At 35.3% G+C, this 19,474-nt stretch overlaps 1 long non-coding RNA gene across 1 annotated transcript; it reads left to right on the top strand.

Moving 5' to 3' along the window:
• Positions 1 to 13,245: 13,245 nt before the first annotated feature.
• Positions 13,246 to 19,273, top strand: LOC134809261 (uncharacterized). The gene is made up of 2 exons (XR_010154568.1): positions 13,246 to 13,773; positions 19,140 to 19,273. It is a non-coding gene; the product is annotated as an uncharacterized LOC134809261 (long non-coding RNA).
• The last annotated feature ends 201 nt before the right edge of the window (positions 19,274 to 19,474 follow it).

Consider the following 19,474-nt stretch of genomic DNA (forward strand, 5'->3'; position numbering starts at 1 on the left):
CCTGGATCCCGAATGGGTCAAAAGTTTTTATAGTTCAAGTAGATTCCAATAATCTGTTTTATTGTTTCAGGAAATAAAAATTAATTGTAAGAAATACATTTAGTAAGACCTCCAAATGTTTCCAATTACACGAGATATTACATTTAAACATTATGCATAAATACAAAGGATGAAAACCATGTATTGGTTCATTTTAGAATCTCTGTCATCCTATTTAGGAACGAGAAGGGAGAAGGATGGTTCTTTGGCCATCTAGTAGGGCCATCTACTGTGACCACCAATATGGACTCATAATCTTGGAATAATACAATGCATTACCTTTAGTAAGAAACAGAAATCTTGGGAGGCTGAGGCAGGAGGATTGGTTGGACCCAGGGGTTCAAGAGCAGTCTGGGCAACATAGTGAGACCCTACCTCTACAAAAACAGAAAAACAAAATCATCAGAAAATTAGAGGTAAATCTTCCAGGAGAAAAGAAAACTAATACTCAGCAGTGTCTTTACAGCAATCTAAATAGAAAGTTGATGCAAACCAGATTAAAATGACAGAAAATTATGTTGGGGGGAGAGGCCAGGCAAATGGGGATTTGCTTCCATTAAATATTTAAGGAATTAGTAACATTATTTTAAACACAGCAGACCAGCAGATACCCTAGAACAGTATCAACCTAGAAATGGGCTGGAAAAGTCTTGAGAGCAAACTCATTTTCTTACTAACTTGTTTACTTAAGAATGAGAATGGAGGAAGGGCCCTGAGCTATGTTTGTAACGTATTTGTTTTTCAATATTAACTTAAATTCATTTTAGTAGATGTTTATAATTGATTTTTCAGTAGGTTTCTGTCATACCAGTAAATATATGTATATATGTGTGTATTTGTGTATCAATATACACATATATATACACATATATAGTATATAGACGTGTATATATATACACATATATATACATGTATACATATATACATATACATACATATATATACACACACATATATATATAGTGTTTTTGTCATTCATACGTAAATCAGATTTTACGCTATGCACAAGTGTGAGTCAATGATTTAGAACTTTTGCAAAAGCGGGCTGTTTACCCTATAAACGTAATAATACATCAAGAAGTGTGTTAACAAACTTGCATTTTCCTTGGTATAATAAGTGTTGGTGCTTCTAGTAAATTCTTTAGGAATAATGTCTTGAGCATAGTAGCTTTTGTTCTTGAGTATTTTATGTCAGGGGCTCTGGGTAGCTCTTTTTTAATGAACTGGCTATACCAGAAATATTAGTACTAAATAAATAATCATATAACTTAAAAATTTATTTGTCATACCTCTAATTCCTGGTTAGAATAAAAGTGTTTATAAAATTAAAGGAGCATGTGTTATTATTCCTTTTCATTTATTAGTCTACCAAGACACTTATTTTAGTGTGTTTCCCATAAAGTCAATTCACACGAAATTTGGCATCAGCATAATTCTGATCATGATTCTGAAATTTGCTTTATAAATAAAGTACTATCAATCATACTCCCAAATTTTAGAAGTAAAAAAAAAAAAAGAAAGCTTTACTTGTTTTTCATATGCTGATAACCAGAATTAGATTTGCTTGCAATGACAGCTCAGTATAAATTGTATAAAGGATACCAAATATAGTTACTGGCCTTGTTGAGTTTAAAACCTAATTAAGAAAAATTATGCAAGCTATTTAAAATTGCCAACAGAGAAAAAATACATTTGAGTTTTAAGGGATTCAATTTAGAGCACAACATGATTTAATTTAGAACACAAAACTTTAAAATGCGGTCCATAATTTCTCCATGTACTATGAGAGGGAAATTCTGTTATGAACCATGTCCATAGATTGCTTTTAAATAAACAATTTTATAATGTATGTGGGTGAATGAGTCCTCTTTAATGGCCACCATTTCCGCTATATTTAATTAAATTAAAGCAGAAAAGAATACATGCTTTTACTCATAAACCACTATCTGTGTTAGTAATAGTAGGAGATAAAAATAACCCCAAACAATAGCTGGTAGATATCCTTTAACATCTATTATAAACATAATTTTATATTTGAGAGAAAGGAGACACCACTGACAGATTTTTTGCTTGGAGAAAAATTAAAGGTTTTGTTTTGCCTGTATGTTTATTTATTTGGTTTGGTTTTGATTTTCCCTTCAGGTAATATATAACTAAGGATGTGTACTAAAGGTCTACTAAAATTTTATCCAAAATTTTGTAAAAGATACACTCAATATGTACATAAGAAGTACTTGACCTGCAGAAAAAAATGTATTAATTAATTAGTGTGATATTTTAAACTGAGTTTTCATAACATTAAAACATAAAAATTGAGAGCAAGAATAGTACTTACAGTTTTGCTAAAGGTTATTTTACAGTTTTTAGCCAGTAAAATTGAATCACTTAGTGCCCCGAAAGCAAAGAGTAATTTGCAAATCTCCTATGGGAGTATAAATTCATTGAAAGGAAGACCATGTCTCTCTCATTCACCTTTGAATGCTTGGTAACTATGGTAGTGTCTGGCCCCCACCAGGGCGGCTGTTGAGACTCAACAGACACCACAAAGAACACTGCACACACACACACACACACACACACAAGTATTTGAATCTATTTTTTTTTCCTGAGTTTTTTGGTCACACACATGACGAAGGCAAATGCGGCAATAATTTCCATGTTGGCTGTCTTCACCTCTCAATTTATCTTTACTTTCCTCACTTAGCTAACTCTATTCACCTTTCAAGGCTCAGCTCAAAGCATTACATCCTCTGGGGATCCTTGCCTGTTTCATGTATGAGTAGTATACATGGGCTGTCACTCAAAGTCTTCTCTGGCAAGTCCTTTTATCATGGCTCTTCTCTGACCGCATTTTTCATATGTCCTTCATCCTCCTCCGAGCTATTTGAGAGCAGAACCCAGTCTAGTAATCTGAACTTCGATGCTGTGTCCTGAGCTAATAACTTATTAGAAATCTTAAACATGCTTGACAAGTAAATAAACTAGTGAAGCAGTTAAATAAATATGTACAATCATGTTTTATGACTTAATTATTTCATTAATTCCCAAATGAAAAGGGAGCATTACTCTCGGGAAAGATGTTTGCTGAGTAGTGGGAGGAATCATCTGTACAACTTCACCCCCAAATCATTGTCTCTATTTAGACATGTTCCCATGGAAAATATGGTATATGTGTAAAGGAGACATTCATAGAGGGAAAAACCATGTTGCATATAACTGGCTTAGATACTCAGGAAAAAAAAAAAGAAATGAGTGGAAATTCTCCCAACAGTCTTCCTACGAGTCTTCCCCATGAAAATCAGATTAAACTTGTAGTTTTTATTTTAATTTTATAATTTGCTGAGTATATTTCTTATTAGCATATTCTGAACAATTCCTTAGCTTAGAATTCACTTTATTTGTTCACTACTGTTTTTAGATATCAAAACTGGATTGATATTTCAGGTTTTTCTGTCCTTTTGCCAACCTTTACATCACATCACGTTTGTTACTGAACAGAATATATGACTTTTTACAGAATGGAGGCCCCATAAGGCCAACATTTGTGTCCATTTCGATCATTGTATTTCTAGTGCCTAGAACATTTTCTGAAACATAGTAGAAACTCAGTAAATATTTGTTGAATAAACTAATAGATTTAAAACCGAACAGTCACTGTAATATTTTTTCTATTACGTCATTTATATAACAACATTTTAAGCTTTTTAAGATTGTATTATTTAAACTATTTGATTAAAGGAAATTCAAATCCTAGCAATTCTGTACCTTTTGGCTACCAGAATGTACCCGATCATTCGTACTTAATTTATACAAACCTTAGTTCAGTATTAACAACTTTATTTTTAAAAAGTAAATCATGAAATGTTCAAGACATGCAAAATCTATAAAAAGTGATGCAACAAATACCCATCTACCTACTTAGATTAATTATTTAAAATATTGTCTTCTAATAGAATTAAACATTCTATGTCACCTTTCCACACTACTTTCTCCAACATAAACACACACTATTGTGAATCTGGCAATTTTCATGTTCACGCATTTCTTTATAATTTTATATCATCACATCTATCCTCAATATGTGATATTGTTTATAGCTGTGGTTCTCAATGGATGATCCACAATTCAGCAGAATCATCATTACCTGGGAACTCATTGGAAATAGAAATTTTTAAGCTCCACCTCAGATGTACCACATCAACTCCAGGGCTAGAGCTCAACATCTGTGTGATTGCAATGCATGCTAAAGTTCAGAAACTCCTGGTGTATAGCAACAGTTTGAGTCTAAGTAACATCAGAGTCTCTGTTCTAGCAGAAATAGCACTTATGTGTGATATCTGTTGATCCATTTCCTTCTTGCTATATTTTTAAAAAGAATGAACCTCACAGCACGTTTTTGTTTTTGTTTTCCTGAGATGGAGCCTTGCTCTGTCACCCATGCTGAAGTGCAGTGGTGCAATCTCAGCTCACTGCAACTTTCGCCTCCTGGGTTCAAGCAGTTCTCCTACCTTAGCCTCCTGAGTAGCTAGGATTACAAGCACCCATCACCATGTCCAGCTAATTTTTTTTTTTTTTTTTAGTAGAGACAGGTTTCACCATGTTGGCCAGGATGGTCTCAATCTCTTGAGTTCGTGATCCACCGGCCTTGGCCTCTCAAATTGCTGGGATTACAGGCGTGAGCCATGGCGCCTGGCCACAGCATGTTTTTTAATTTTTAAATTGGAGGGATTGTTTCTTTATCAATTTATTATGATCTAATTTAAATACTCCTTTAAAAATACTTGGCTGATTCTCAAGTTGTAGTACATCAAGTAAGCATTTTAAAATGTCTTCTAATTTGACCATTCTACTCATAATCTTTATAATTATGATGAAAAACACAAGTCACTTGTTCAGTCATATCGCAGCTTTCTTAAGAGATGAGGAAACAAACTTCTCAGGACAATCTCTTTGACCAGCTTTTCTCACTGGTGAAACAAAATGAAAGATTTCATTTCCATTTTTAATAATTTTATTATTTCTTTTGCAAGTGATTGAAGCCAAGCAAGTTGCTAGACATGTTGTCACAAACAAGTTTCTGGCCATTTTGTAAAACAAAAAAAAAAGGACAGAAGTGCCCCAAATTCACCTTTTCTATCACCGGTCATGTCTTTTTTCATGTCCCTCTTAAATTAAAAATACATAGGAGGATGAAATTCCCTGCCTTTTGCTTGGAGGCATCATATTTTATGATTCTGTCCTTTTAATGCTTTGCATTTTCTCTCTGGGCAGAGAATTATATGAATCGATCGAAAGCAACTGCCATGATTCTTTTATAGTTTATTATAGAATAAAAAATCCTTTTGAAAGTAAAAGAAAGTGTACTTAAATGGCAACTGGTAACATTGCTGACACTTTTCCAACCTCTACCTCCCGGGTTCAAATGATTCTCCTGCCTCAGCCTCCCAAGTAGCTGGGATTACAGGCACCCGCCACCACGCCCAGCTAATTTTTGTATTTTTGGTAGAGACGGGGTTTCACCATGGTGGCCAGGTTGGTCTTGAACTCCTGACCTCATGATTCACCTGCCTTGGCCTCCCAGAGTGCTAGGATTACAGGCGTGAGCCACTGTGCCCGGCTGACACTTTTCTATACTGATAGGAATCTTCATGATCAGATGTTGTCAAATACTTTTAAAGTTTATATATAACATTGTATTAATTAAATCATTTCAAGAGGGTGTACCTACAAGCATGTCTATAAGGACAATGGTCACATTAAACTCAAAACAGAGAAGAAATTTATGTACACTTTGGTGTATTCTAAGTAGACTATAGTAGGCCAAAAAAATTCAGAAGATAACCTGACATAGTACGACCTCTGGAATGTGTCAAACATCTACTCTTGTAAACACACAGACTTTCAGGTAGGAGATATAAATTTCCCTCTCTGCTATGTCTATTATCTTGCCAAACAGCCCACTTAGTTGCATAAGCCCCTGCACTCTGCATACAGCTTTTAAAAGAAACCTAGAGTATATTGAAGCTCAGCTGTATCACTAACATTTCCATCACTTTTTTGAACTATAGCTTTAATTTTCATGACTCAACATAAAATCAGAATATACAAAAGAAGTTAAGACAACACAAAGTAACAGCAGTAATGTCAACAACATTTATACATGATAGATTAGACAGACAGACACACAGATAGATAGATAGATAGATAGATAGATAGATAGATAGATAGATAGATAGATAGATGAGATAGGTAGATGGATGGATGGATAGATGATAGATAGATAGATAGATAGATAGATAAGATAGATAGATGAGATAGAGAGAGAGATATGGGATGGGATGGGACGGCATGGCATGGGACGGGACGGGACGGGACGAGATGTATGTATATGACTCTGTTTTGCCTCGTCTGAAAAAGATGATCGCTCAGTCATGAAGCATTTATACTTCTGGTATTAATATCAGAAGAATCCCATTAATGGCAATTAGATCAGAAAAACAAATACTCCTCTACCTGGATCCATACTTTTTGTATGATTTGGTTTGGTTTTCTGCCTCACTCCATGGCCAAGGTGCTAATTATGACTGATATGTGGCTCTAAAGGAGGAAAGGTGGCTACCATAAATTATATAAGCTTAGAATTAAATAAATCATATTTTAAAAAGGTAAGAAAGACTCAAACTCATCATGTTCTAATTATTTTACTATACTTTATTATCTATGTTCTTGAGGTTATGACTATCATATTCATGTGCCACAGTACAACTTTTTAAAATTTTGCATTCAGTGGCATCGTGTTGGTAGCTTGAAAGTGACCATATTAGAGAAATTTACACCACAAAAATCAGCAAATGCAACCTGTCAGAACTCCCCTTACTATATCGCCCCCTACATACACTCCAGAGAGCCTACTGTTTAACATTCACCAGCACATTATGACAAAGGATCAAAGCCAAGAAAGAAGTTTCTGGAAATTTGTAATGAACTCTAAGCCCAGACGAAGAAGCCCAATATTCTGCCAGAATAATGAAGAAAATCACATCAATTTGATTGATGTCCTCCTGGGTGACTTCTGAGAGAAGCTCAAACTATTTTGATTCATTTAATAAAAAATAGTTAACACATAAAGAAAAGTATAAGGATATTATAACTAAGCACCTTTTATACACCATATAAATTTTACAAATATTTGTTACTATATTTTATTTAAAAACTATATACGAGACCTCAAAAAGTTCATGGAAAAATATAATTAAAAGATAAGAATAAAAAATATAAATAGTATTTTTCTACATAAGCTCCAACAAATTCAAAATAAGTAAGTGATACCAGTGATGATACCAGCCATTTAGTCCATTCCTAAGAAAGTGAGTCCTGAGAATATAGTTACGTCAATGCCGTCTTTTCTCCATTATTAACTGAAGAAAAACTGGTGCCCTTTAAAGGTTTTTTTAATATTATGAAACACAAAGAAGGAACCAATCAGAACTGTAATGCGGATGTCTAAAAATTTCCTATGAAAATACTCATAAAATTGCCCTTGTTCAATAAGAGGAATGGGGCAGGAGGATTGTCGTGGTGGAGGAGGGCTCTCTGGTGAAGGTTTCCCGGGCGCGGGGGTGGTTTCTGCTAAAGCTTTGGCTAATTTTCTCAAAAACACTCCCATAATAAGCAGATGTTATTGGTTTTTGGCCCTCCAGAGAGTCAACAAGCAAAATGCCGTAAGAATCTCAAAGAAATCTTTTGCCATGAGTTTTGCTCTTGACCAGCCCAGTTTGGCTTTGAACAGACCAATTCTACCTCTTGGTGGTAGTTGCTTCAATTGTGTTCTGTCTTCAGGATCATACTGGTAAAGCCATGTTTCATCTCCTGTTACAATCCTTTGAAGAAATTCTTCATAATCTTGATCCCACCTGTTTAAAATTTCCATTGAAAGCTCTGCTCCTTTTTGCAGCTGATATGGGTGCAACAGTTTTGGCAATCATTGAGTGGAAAGTTTGCTTAACTTCAATTTTTCAGTCAGAATTGTGCAAGCTGAGCCAATTGAGATGTTTATGCTATTGGCTATTGTTTCTGCTGTTAATTTCAGTCCCCTTTATTTGGGGCACAAACAAGATGAATTTTTTCCTCAAAAAATGACATGAATTGTCTGCCCCTGCAGGCTTCATCTTCAACATTGTCTCGTCCCGTTTTAAAATTAGTTTTCCATTTATAAACCACTGAATCCTTTGAGACATTGCCCCCATAAACTTTTCTTAATGTATCAATCATTTTACCATTCTTTTATACAGGATCTACCATAAATTTGATGTTTGCTCTTGCTTCAACTTTAGCAGAATTCCTGTTGCTCTGATAGGGGCTCTTTTCAAACTAATGTCTTATCCTTCTTTGTGCTTCAAGCTAGATGCAACTAGATCCTGTTCAAATATGTTGTAACAGCTTAGTACAAGTTTATTTTGATGCAAAAAGTTTTTGAAATCCATGCATAGTATTTTTTCCATAAGCTATTGGGTTACACGTGGTATTTGGTTACATGAGTAAGTTCTTTAGTGGTGATTTGTGAGATTTTGGTGCACCCATCACCCATATATACATTGCACCATATTTGTAGTCTTTTATCCCTTGTCTCCTCCCACTCTTCCCCAAAAATCTCCAAAGCCCATTGTATTATTCTTATGCCTTCGCATCCTCATAGCTTAGCTCCAACATATCAGTGAGAACATATGATGTTTGGTTTTCCATTTCTGCATTATATCACTTAGAATAATAGTCTCCAATCTCATCCAGGTCACTGCAAATGTTGTTAATTCATTCCTTTCTATGGCTGTGATATATATCACCATTTCTTTATCCACTCACTGATTGATGGGTATTTGGTTTGGTTCCACAATTTTGCAATTGTGAATTGTGCTGCTATAAACATGTATGTGCAAGTATCTTTTTTGAATAATGACTTATTTTTCCTCTGAGTAGACACCCAGTAGTAGGATTGCTGGATTAAATGGTAGTTCTACTTTTACTTCTTTAAGGAATCTCCACACTGTTTTCCACAGTGGCTGTACTAGTTTACATTCCCATCAGCAGTGTAGAAGTGTTCCCTGTTCACCGCATCCATGCCAAAATCTTCTGTTTTTTGAGTTTTTGATTATGGCCATTCTTGCCAGAGTGAGGTGGTATCTCATTGTGGTTTGGACTTGGATTTCCCTAATCACTACTGATGTTGAGCATTTTTTTCATGCTTGTTGGCCATTTGTATATCTTCTTTTGAGAACCATCTATTCATGTCCTTAGCCCAGTTCTTGATGGGATTCTTTGTTTTTTTCTTACTGATTTGAGTTCGTTGTATTAGTCTTTTGTCAGATGTATAGATTGTGAAGACTTTCTCCCACTCTGTGGGTTGTCTGTTTACTCTGCTGACTGTTCCTTTTGCTGTGCAAAAGCTCTTTAGTTTAATTAGGTCCCAGCTATTTATTTTTATTTTTATTGCATTTGCTTTTGGGTTCTTGGTCATGAAATCCTTGCCTAAGCTGATGTTAGAAGGGTTTTTCCAATGTTATCTTCTAGAAATTTTTTTTAGTTTCAGGTCTTAGATTTAAGTCCTTAATCCATCATGAGCTGATTTTTGTATAAGGTGAGAGATGAGGATACAGTTTTATTATCCTACATGTAGCTTGCCAATTATCCCCGCACCGTTTGTTGAAAAGGGTGTCTATTTTGATGACTATGGCCTTATAGTATAGTATGAAATTAGGTAGTGTGATGCATCCAGATTTGTTCTTTTGGCTTAGTCTTGCTTTGACTATGGGGGCTCTTTTTTGGTTCTATATGAATTTTGGAATTTTTTTTTCTAATTCTCTGAAGTATGATAGTGGTATTCTGATGGGGATTGCATTGAATTTGTAGATTGCTTTTGGCAGTATGGTCATTTTCACAATATTGATTCTACCCATCCATGAGCATAAGATGTGTTTGCATTTGTTCATGTCATCTATTTCTTTCAGCAGTGTTTTGTAGTTTTCCTTGTAGAGGTCTTTTAACTCCTTTGTTGGGTATATTCCCAAGTATTTTATGTTTTTGTTTTCTTTTGTTTTGTTGTAGCTTTTGTTGTAAAAAGGGCGGAGTTCTTGATTTGATTCTCTGCTTGGTCACTGCTAGTGTTATAGGAAAGCTACTCATTTGTATACATTAATCTTGTATCCAGGACTTTGCTGGATTTTTTTTTTTATCAGTTCTAGGAGGTTTCTGGTAAATGATCACATCGTCAGCAAACAGGTGACAGTTTCACTTCCTTTTTACTGATTTGGATACCCTTTATTTCTTTCTCTTGTCTGATTGCTCTGGCTAGGACTTTGAGTACTATGTTGAAGAGGAGTGGTGAGAGTGGGCATCCTCGTCTTGTTCCTGTTCTCAGAGGGAATGCTTTCAGCTTTTCCCCATTCAGTATTATGTTGGCTGTGGGTTTGTCATAGGTGGATTTTATTACATTAAGGTATGTTCTTTGTATGCGGATTTTGCTGAGAGTTTTAATCATAAAGGGATGCTGGATTTTGTCGAATGCTTTTTCTGCATCTATTGAGATGATCACGTGATTTTTGTTTTAAATTCTGTTTATGTAGTGCATCACATTTATTGACTCGTGTATGTTAAACCATCCCTGCACCCCGGTATAAAACGCACTTGATCATGGTGTATTCTCTTTTTGATATGTTGTTGGATTCAGTCGGCCAGTATTTTGTTAAGGATTTTAGCAACTATGTTCACCAAGGATATTGGTCTGCAGTTTTCTTTTTTGAAGGTTCATTTTGGAGTTGATTTCCAGTTTTATCATACTGTGGTCTGAGAGAGTGCTTGATATAATTTCAATTGTCTTAAATTTATTGAGGCTTATTTTTATGGCCTATAATATGGTCAATCTTGGAGAAAGTTTCATGCACTGTTGGATAGAATGTGTGTTCTGTGGTTGTTGGATGAAATGTTCTGTATATATCTGTTAAGTCCATTTGTTCCAAGGTATAGTTTAAACCCATTGTTTCTTTGTTGACTTTCTGTCTTGATGACCTGTCTAGTGCTGTCAGTGGAGTATTGACATCCCCCACTATTATTGTGCTGCTGTCTATCTCATTTCTTGGGTCTATTAGTAATTGTTTTTATAAATTTGGGAGCTCCAGTGTTAGGTGCATATATGTTTAGAATTATGATATTTTCCTGTTGGACAAGGCCTTTTACCATTATATCCTGCCCCTCTTTGTCTCTTTTAACCACTGTTGCTTTAAAGTTTGTCTTGTCTGATGCAAGAGTAGCTACCCTGCTGGCTTTTGGTGTCCATTCACATGAAATATCCTTATTCATCCCTTTATTTTATGTGGGTCCTTATGTGTTAGGCGAGTCTCCTGAAGACAGCAGATAATTAGTTGGTAAGGTCTTACCCATTCTGCAATTCTTTATCTTTTAAGTGGAGCATTTAGGGCATTTACATTCAATGTTAGTATTGAAATGTGAGGAACCATTGCTTTTGTCATGCTCTTTGTTGCCTGTGTACTTTGATTTTACTTTTTGTTTTCACTTTCTAACTTGTATTTTTGTTGTATGTGTCCTGTGTGATTTATGCTTTAAAGAGCATCTGTTTTGATGTGTTTCCAGTATTCGTTTCAATATTTAGAGTTCCTTTTAGCAGTTCTTGTAGTGGTGGTTTGATAATGGCAAATTCTCTCAGCATTTGTTTGTCTGAAAACAACTGTATCTTGCCTTCACATATGATGCTTAGTTTCACTGGATACAAAATTCTTGGCTAGTAATTATTTTGTTTGAGGAAACAAGATAGGGTCCCAATCCCTTCTAGCTTGTAGGGTTTCTGCTGAGAAATCTGCTGTTAATCTGATGAGTTTTCCTTGATAGGTTACCTGATGCTTCTGTCTCACAACTCTTAAGCTTCTTTCCTTTATCTTAAGTTTGGATAACCTGACGACAATGTGCCTAAGTGAAGATCTTTTTGTGATGAATTTCCTAGGTGTTCTTTGTGATTCTTGTATTTGGCTGTCTAGGTCTCTTGCAAGGCCAGGAAGTTTTCCTCGATTATTCCCCCAAACATGTTTTCCAGGTTTTTAGAATTCTCTTCTTCCTCAGGTACATTAATTATTCTTAGGTTTGCTCATTTAACATAATCCCAGACTTCTTAGAAGCTTTGTTCATATTTTCTTATTCTTTATTGTCTTTGTTGGATTTGGTTAATTCAAAGACCTTGCCTTCGGATTCAGAACTTCTTTCTTCTACTTGTTCAATTCTATTGCTGAGACTTTCCAGAGCATTTTGCATTTCTAAAGGTGTGTCCAAAGTTTCCTGAATTTTTTATGTTTTTTTTTTTCTTTAAGCTATCTATTTCCATGAATATTTCTCCCTTTACTTCTTGTATCATTTTTTGGATTTCCTTGCATTGGGCTTCATCTTTCTCTGGTCCCTCCCTGATTAGCTTAATAACTAACGTCCTGAATTCTTTTTCAGGTAAATCAATGGTTTCTTCTTGGTTTGGATCCATTGCTGGTGAACTAGTATGATTTTGGGGGGGTGTTGAAGATCCTTGTTTTGTCATATTACCAGGGTTGGTTTTCTGGTTTCTTCTCATTTGGGTAGCCTCTGTCAGAGGGAAGGTCTAGGGCTGAAGGCTGTTGTTCAGATTCTTTTGTTCCCCTGGGTGTTCCCTTGGTGTAGTACTCTCCCCCTTTTTCTATGGATGTGGCTTCCTGTGAGCTGAACTGCAGTGATTGCTGTCTCTCTTCTGGGCCCCGCCACCCAGCGAGTCTCCCTGGCTCTGGGCTGGCACTGGGGGTTGTCTGCACAGAGTTCTATGATGTGAACCGTCAATGGGTCTCTCAGCTGTGGATACCAGCGCCTCTTCTGGTGGAGGTGGTGGAGGGTGCAACGGACTCCATAAGGGTCCTTAGTTTGGTGGTTTAATGCTCTATTTTTGTGCTGGTTGGGTTCCTGCCAGGAGGTGGTGCTTTCCAGAGAGCATCAGCTGTAGTGGTGTGGAGAGGAACTGGCAGCGGGTGGGCCTAGATCTCCGAGATTATATGCCCTTTGTCTTCTGCTACCAGGGTGGATAGGGAAGGACCATCAGGTGGGGGTGGGGCTAGGTGTGTCTGAGCTCAGACTCTTTTTGGGTGGGTCCTGCTGAAGCTGTTGTTGGGGATGGGGGTGACATTCCCAGGTCACTGGAGTTATGTACCAGAAGGATTAAGGCTGCCTCTGCTGAGTCATGCAGGTTGTCAGGGAAGTCGGAGAAAGCTGACAGTCACTGGCCTCACCCAGCTCCCACGCAAACTGAAGGGCTGGTCTCACTCTCACCATGCCCCCGTAACCCCAACAGCCCAGAGTCAGTTTTTAGGCGGAGGGTGAGAATGGCTTGAAAATTTGCTGAATGCTATCCATCTCCCAGCCCCCAGAGAAAAGGGCTTTAGTTCCTCCCCCTGCCTGTGAAGTCTGCAGGCCAGATTCGCGCCCTCCCCCGAGTTCTGGCCAGGAGGCTTCTTGCCCTGTTCAAATGGTTACAAAGTTCAGCTAGAGAATTCCTTCTCCCTGTAGAGTTTTACCCCCTGCTCCTCTGGCCGCCCTCCGGATGGATCTTTGTGCTGCCAGGCAGGAATGGGCTGCTTGGGGACCCAGTGAGCTCCGAGGGCCTTTCTGCTGCTTCCTGTACCCCTGTATTTCGCTCGGCTCTCTGACTTGACTCAGCTCCAGGTAAAGTCGGAAACTTCTCCCACAAACACCTTCAGCTTCTCCAGTGGGGGTGTGTGTTCGGGACACTCCCTTTCCCACTTCCACAGTTGGGACACTCATAGTATTTGGGGTGTCTCCCGGGTCCTGCAGGAGCAGTCCGCTTCCTTCAGAGGGGCTGTGGGTCTTCTTGGGATTGCTACTTTATTCTTGAAGTTGATCTGGAGCTAAAATTCACAGTGCAAGCCTCCGTAGGTTGCTCTGCCTGGAGCTTCAATCTAGTCCTGCCTCCTGTCCATCGTGATCCCCTGAATCTCAGCACACATAGTATTTTTGATAATACATATTTTCCATGAAGTTTTGAAGATCCTATGTATTTAAATTTATTTTCACCAATTTTATTTCTCTTCCTCATATCCCAGAGTTAACTAATTTTCTAAACTTGGTGTTCAGTACTACCATTTTTGTTACGTCACACACTACATAAATATCTAATACAAAAACACTGTCTTGTATTGCACTGACAAAATATATACGTATTTTTAGAAACTTCTTGTTTTTCATCTTTATTTGTAATAATTGATTCATGTTGATTCATAAAGCTTTGCTCAGGTATGGTTAAACAACTGCTAAATTCCAGTATTCTATTGTATGAAAACACCAAAATTTGTCTAATTTTTGACTGATGGTCATTTCTAATTTTGCCTCATAGCAAAAAGTGCTACAGTGAAAATATTTGCTTTATATACAAGTCTTTATATACAAGTGCAGTGGATTCACTAGGCTACATACCTACACACACATACACACGTAATTTTTTACTTTTTTGGGTTAGTGGATTTTTCCCTAGATTTGTGTTGCCAAACTGCTTTCTCTTATGTTGATACTGATTTATATTCCCATCAGATATGGGAATTTATTTCTTTTTTCTTTTCTACATCTGTATCTTCACCTGGTACAGTTACCTTTTTAAATTTTGAGGGAAATGGTTTATCACGTGTGCTTATTGGATTTTCTCTTCTCATTAGCAAACTGATTTCTCTCCCTGTGCTAATTTAAATTTACTCTTTGGAGAATTACCTGTTATTTTTGTGAACATAAAAAGGTCGAATTGTCAAGGCAGACTCACATGGATTAGTGCTGTTATCCCGTGTCAAACTTCACTGATAAGTATAAGGGTACAAGTAAACACAAGCCACTTCCAGAAAAGCAAGGAGTGGCCTGGGACATCTATGACTGCTGCCCAGATCCTTCCTTTTCTTATCATCACACTCTGTCCCAGGTTAACAAATAGGGGGACAATGAAAAATGTAATTTGTATATTTAATGTTCATTGTTTTTAAATACCATATGCTTAAATTATCATATAACATATAAACATAATATCCCTATTTAAAATAGCAATTATAAATACCAAGATAGAAACCAACAATTCCTCTGCCTTCAAATGCCACTCCTATTATCATAAACAGTTCAGTATGAATAGTTTTTCATATCCTTTCAATCCTACTAATTTATGAATAAATAAATTAAAACTTTACTTGGTTATATTGTTTCTAAACACATTAAATCCATACCTATTACAAAAATCTCTAGTTAGTAGTTTAGGTCTATATCAAATTTAAGAGAAAAAATTAAAAAATGCCTTCAATATGAATGATTCCATTGTTAATGATCATTACTTTTTTGTGCATATGTCCTTTCAAATGTTTTTAGTTTAAGCTTTACTAAAATATTTACTATGAGCTGAGTGAAATGATAAGTTTGGTTCAACTGGTAAATTGCTCTATTTTTGCTTAAGACAAACTATCTGATACTGTTCTTTATATTAAGACTCACTTTGTTAAGTGAGAGTTTTCTTAAGTCTGTTTCATATAAAATATCTAAATTGTTTAAAGGCCTTACTAAAGTTATTGTATAAAAGTAATTCATACGGACTACATTTCTTGACACTAATGGCATATAAAATAAGCAGTACAAATGCATGAAGAACGAGAGAATTTTGATAACTTGACTTAACGTTTCATAGATTCATTCTGTAGCTAATTAGTTTTCCTTAAATTCTGCTTAGTCTAGTAGCAACTGTGGGCAGAACATTTTTGGCATCGCAAATCAGACATTCTAGATTAGTTGGTAATGATAAAATGACTTTTGGTCCTGAACGCTTACTTACTTTATTCTACTTGTATACATCGTGCATAATATTTTTAAGAAGTAAAATATGCAGTGAAAAGTATTCTACAGAATAAAAATTCTGGCAGTGAAATGTATTAACAGATATTTGAAGCATATTTTGTAAAATCTGTATTCCTTTGCAGAAAATATAAATTGACGTTATGATGTTCAAATACTATTGATCTTGTGTTGGGTTAAGATTTTTAGGAGTATAGTTTATAGCATTTCAAATATTTTTCTGCAAAGCCAGCATTAAGTTATTTCTAAAAGTTTGATCTATTTAAAAATGGTAAGATCTTGATTATTGGCTCTCTAAATCCTGCAGTTCAGGACATTTTGAACAAGCTGTAGAATTCTAAAAGACAGAATACGTATTGAGAAGAATATAAAATAGCCAAAAGCCGATGGCTTATCTTTATGCCAGTCATAGTATAAAGTATTCAAAAACACTTGTTTAATTTATGTTCCAGCTAACATTTGACAGTTATTACATAGAAACACATAATAATATGATTTATTTTATATGTGAAAAGATAACTTTACAACTTTATGAACAGCAGGTAAATTGAGGAAAGATGCTACTAGCAGTAAATATGCTCACAGTCAGACTGAAACCTGAGTCTCCTTTGAAAATTGATTATGGGCTGGGTTCAGTGGCTCACACCTGTAATCCTAGCACTTTGGGAAGGTGAGGTGGGCAAATCACTTGAGCCCAGGAGTTTGAGACCAGCCTGGGCAACACAGGGAGACCCCCTTCTATAAAAAATAAAAAGAGAAGAAAAGAAAAAAGAAAATTAATTATGGAAAGATATCAAATTGGAAATTACCATTGATTAAATGGATTGTTACTGTTGTTGTCATTGTTTTCTCAATTAATTGCATTAATATGAGAGACTCCTGAGGGTACATCCTATGGTTTGGTGAAAAGAGCAAATATTAATAATTTGGGATCATAAGAACCAGTTGTATTTCTCAATAATAGTATAATTTCCAGCACACAGCATTGTTAAAACTAGAGTTATATCTGCAAAATACTAGCTATATTTCTATGCAATGTAGATATGTTGGAAATAATACTGAAAAAACTTTGTAACTGCACTTGAAGAGCTTTCTGATCTTCTTATCAAGAAAGTTTTCTTAAAATGCTAATTAAAAGGAGCATTTAATCAAAGAATCCAATGTGCCTGGTGTGTAAGGCATTCTTTTTCATGGTTTTAAGACATTTTCACAAATGGCATCTATACACAAAACTGATAATGATGAAACATCTTTAGTCTGCCATTCTTTAAGAAATTATGGTGTGAGTTCATACTTATTAAAAAATCATCTATGATGATGTTTATTTCTGCTTATATAATCTTATGGAAATTGTATTAATAAGAGGGGATGTTTAACAAACCTGTTTTAGAAGTGTTACATCAATTTCACTGCCTTTTCCTAGAGAATTAAGAATGAATGTGACATATAACATCTAACCCCTAATTTGGAAATTAAAATTTCATATTTATTTAAGTTGACTTTAGTCCAAGTTTTGAAATGTGATTAGACTAAATTCATAATTTAAAATATTTTTGAAGGAATCCATTAACTGATCTTGTAACCAGGATTTTTGTGTGACAAATGATAATAGTTATATTAGGTATCTCTACAAAAAATATTGAGGATTTTTCAGTGTCATACAAGCCATGCAGTACTGATCCATGCTTTTATGAACCCCCTCAAATAACCTTGCTGCAATGGGTCATATACTGGGCTTCACTTTGAAGAGCACCCAAAATCTCCATCTGCTCCACACAGAATTGCCATCCTGCTAGTATGTATTCCATGGTCTACAGCTGATATTAAACACATTCATTCACGAAGCAATTCAATATGATAATTTTCATTTAAGTCAAAAGTAAAATATTATTATAGCAGCTACATTCATGATTATGCTTAAGTTTATCCCAATTTCCAACAAATACTCCTGACAGCCAGCTTTGGTCTCATTGCCATAATATCAATCTCTATATTATCATTTCTAGAGACAGATGCACATGCTATGGCCATGACCATAATTCTCCTCTTTAGAATGCAGTGGCTGGCTTTCTTTGCAGCAGATTAGACACTCTATTAAGTCATATAGATGATAAATGATAAAAAGATAGATAGATAGATAGACAGACAGACAGACAGACAGACAGATAGATGGTAGATGGGGGTGGGGGAGTGAGGAGAGCCAGGCTTTTGGTTATGAACCTAATAATCTAACTTCCTGTGTGACATTAATGTAACTCTCTATTGAAGAGTTTCTGTACTTTTGACTAAATCTCTCAACTAGAGCTATAATATTTCAAAATTTCCAGCTTTCTGACAAACTAGTTGAATAAGAGACCAGGTCTAAGAGCAGAGATGAGCTGTAGCCCTATGAGGAAAATGATCAAAATTTGGAAAATTGAATGTACTTAGAATAGTTGATTACAGATAGCTATATTCTTCCAAAATCTTCTTCAGTAAATAGACTTTTAGAATACAAATGTATTTTAAAACTTTCAATATATGTTTAGAATGATACAACAGAAATAAAAATCCTCATTCTTAACTTTAGAAATTAAATTCAGATTAGAGGGGTATTAATTAATTTTTGAAATTTTTGAGTCAGGAAAACTTTAGCAAAAAACTAGTATCATTTTATCACAATACAGATGAGGAACTTCAGCCTTAAAGATACTAAAATTTATGGCTAATGAATCAGGTCTATAACCCAGATCTAATTACTTACCAGCTTATAACCAGAATCAAAATGTGTGTATTTATTATTTCTCCCCAATTCACACATTTTTACTATTCAATTTGTGGTTTATTTTTAACTTGTAGATAATTTGTTTTAAGATTAATAGTCTAGATATGAATATGCCTCTTTTAATAAGTATTTTAAACCTCAAAATATTATAGCTATTTTATAATGCATCACAGTATTTAGGAGATTCTTTGAAGGGTTTCTAAAACAACTTTTATAAAAATAGTGATATTTGTGTTTATATCCACCTCCAAAACTACACGTTTGCTTATATTTCGGAATATTTTGAAAAGAAGAAATTTATAATAAAAGTAGCTGCTGTTCACAGAACATCACTGTGTATCTGACAGTGAGTTGAACTCTTGAGGAATGTGTGTTTTATTATTAAATTCTCACAACTTACCATGTTAATCACTGTTCCTTCCATTTTACATAGGAGGAATCTGCATAGATTAGACGAAAAAGTTAAAAGGAGTATGAATGAAAAAACTACGTGTACAAGATGTCCAAGATGAACAAAACTATACAATAAAGTTCATTTCAGTATACAACATGTATTATATTCAACAAGGCTCAAATTTTTTGGTAAAAGGAAACAGAGACCTGTTTTTCTAGCAGGAAGATATTTTTCTTGGGATGTTTTGTTTATGCTGGCTTGAATAACACTATGGTGAATGTCATAAGATTAATTCATTTTTAACATCTCTGTAAAAGCCAAGGATGCAGTGTGTCCGTGGAGAATTTAAATCATACATTTTAACACACATATTA

Source organism: Pan troglodytes, chromosome 22 (genome assembly GCF_028858775.2).
Source record: "Pan troglodytes isolate AG18354 chromosome 22, NHGRI_mPanTro3-v2.0_pri, whole genome shotgun sequence".
Lineage (NCBI taxonomy): Eukaryota > Metazoa > Chordata > Mammalia > Primates > Hominidae > Pan > Pan troglodytes.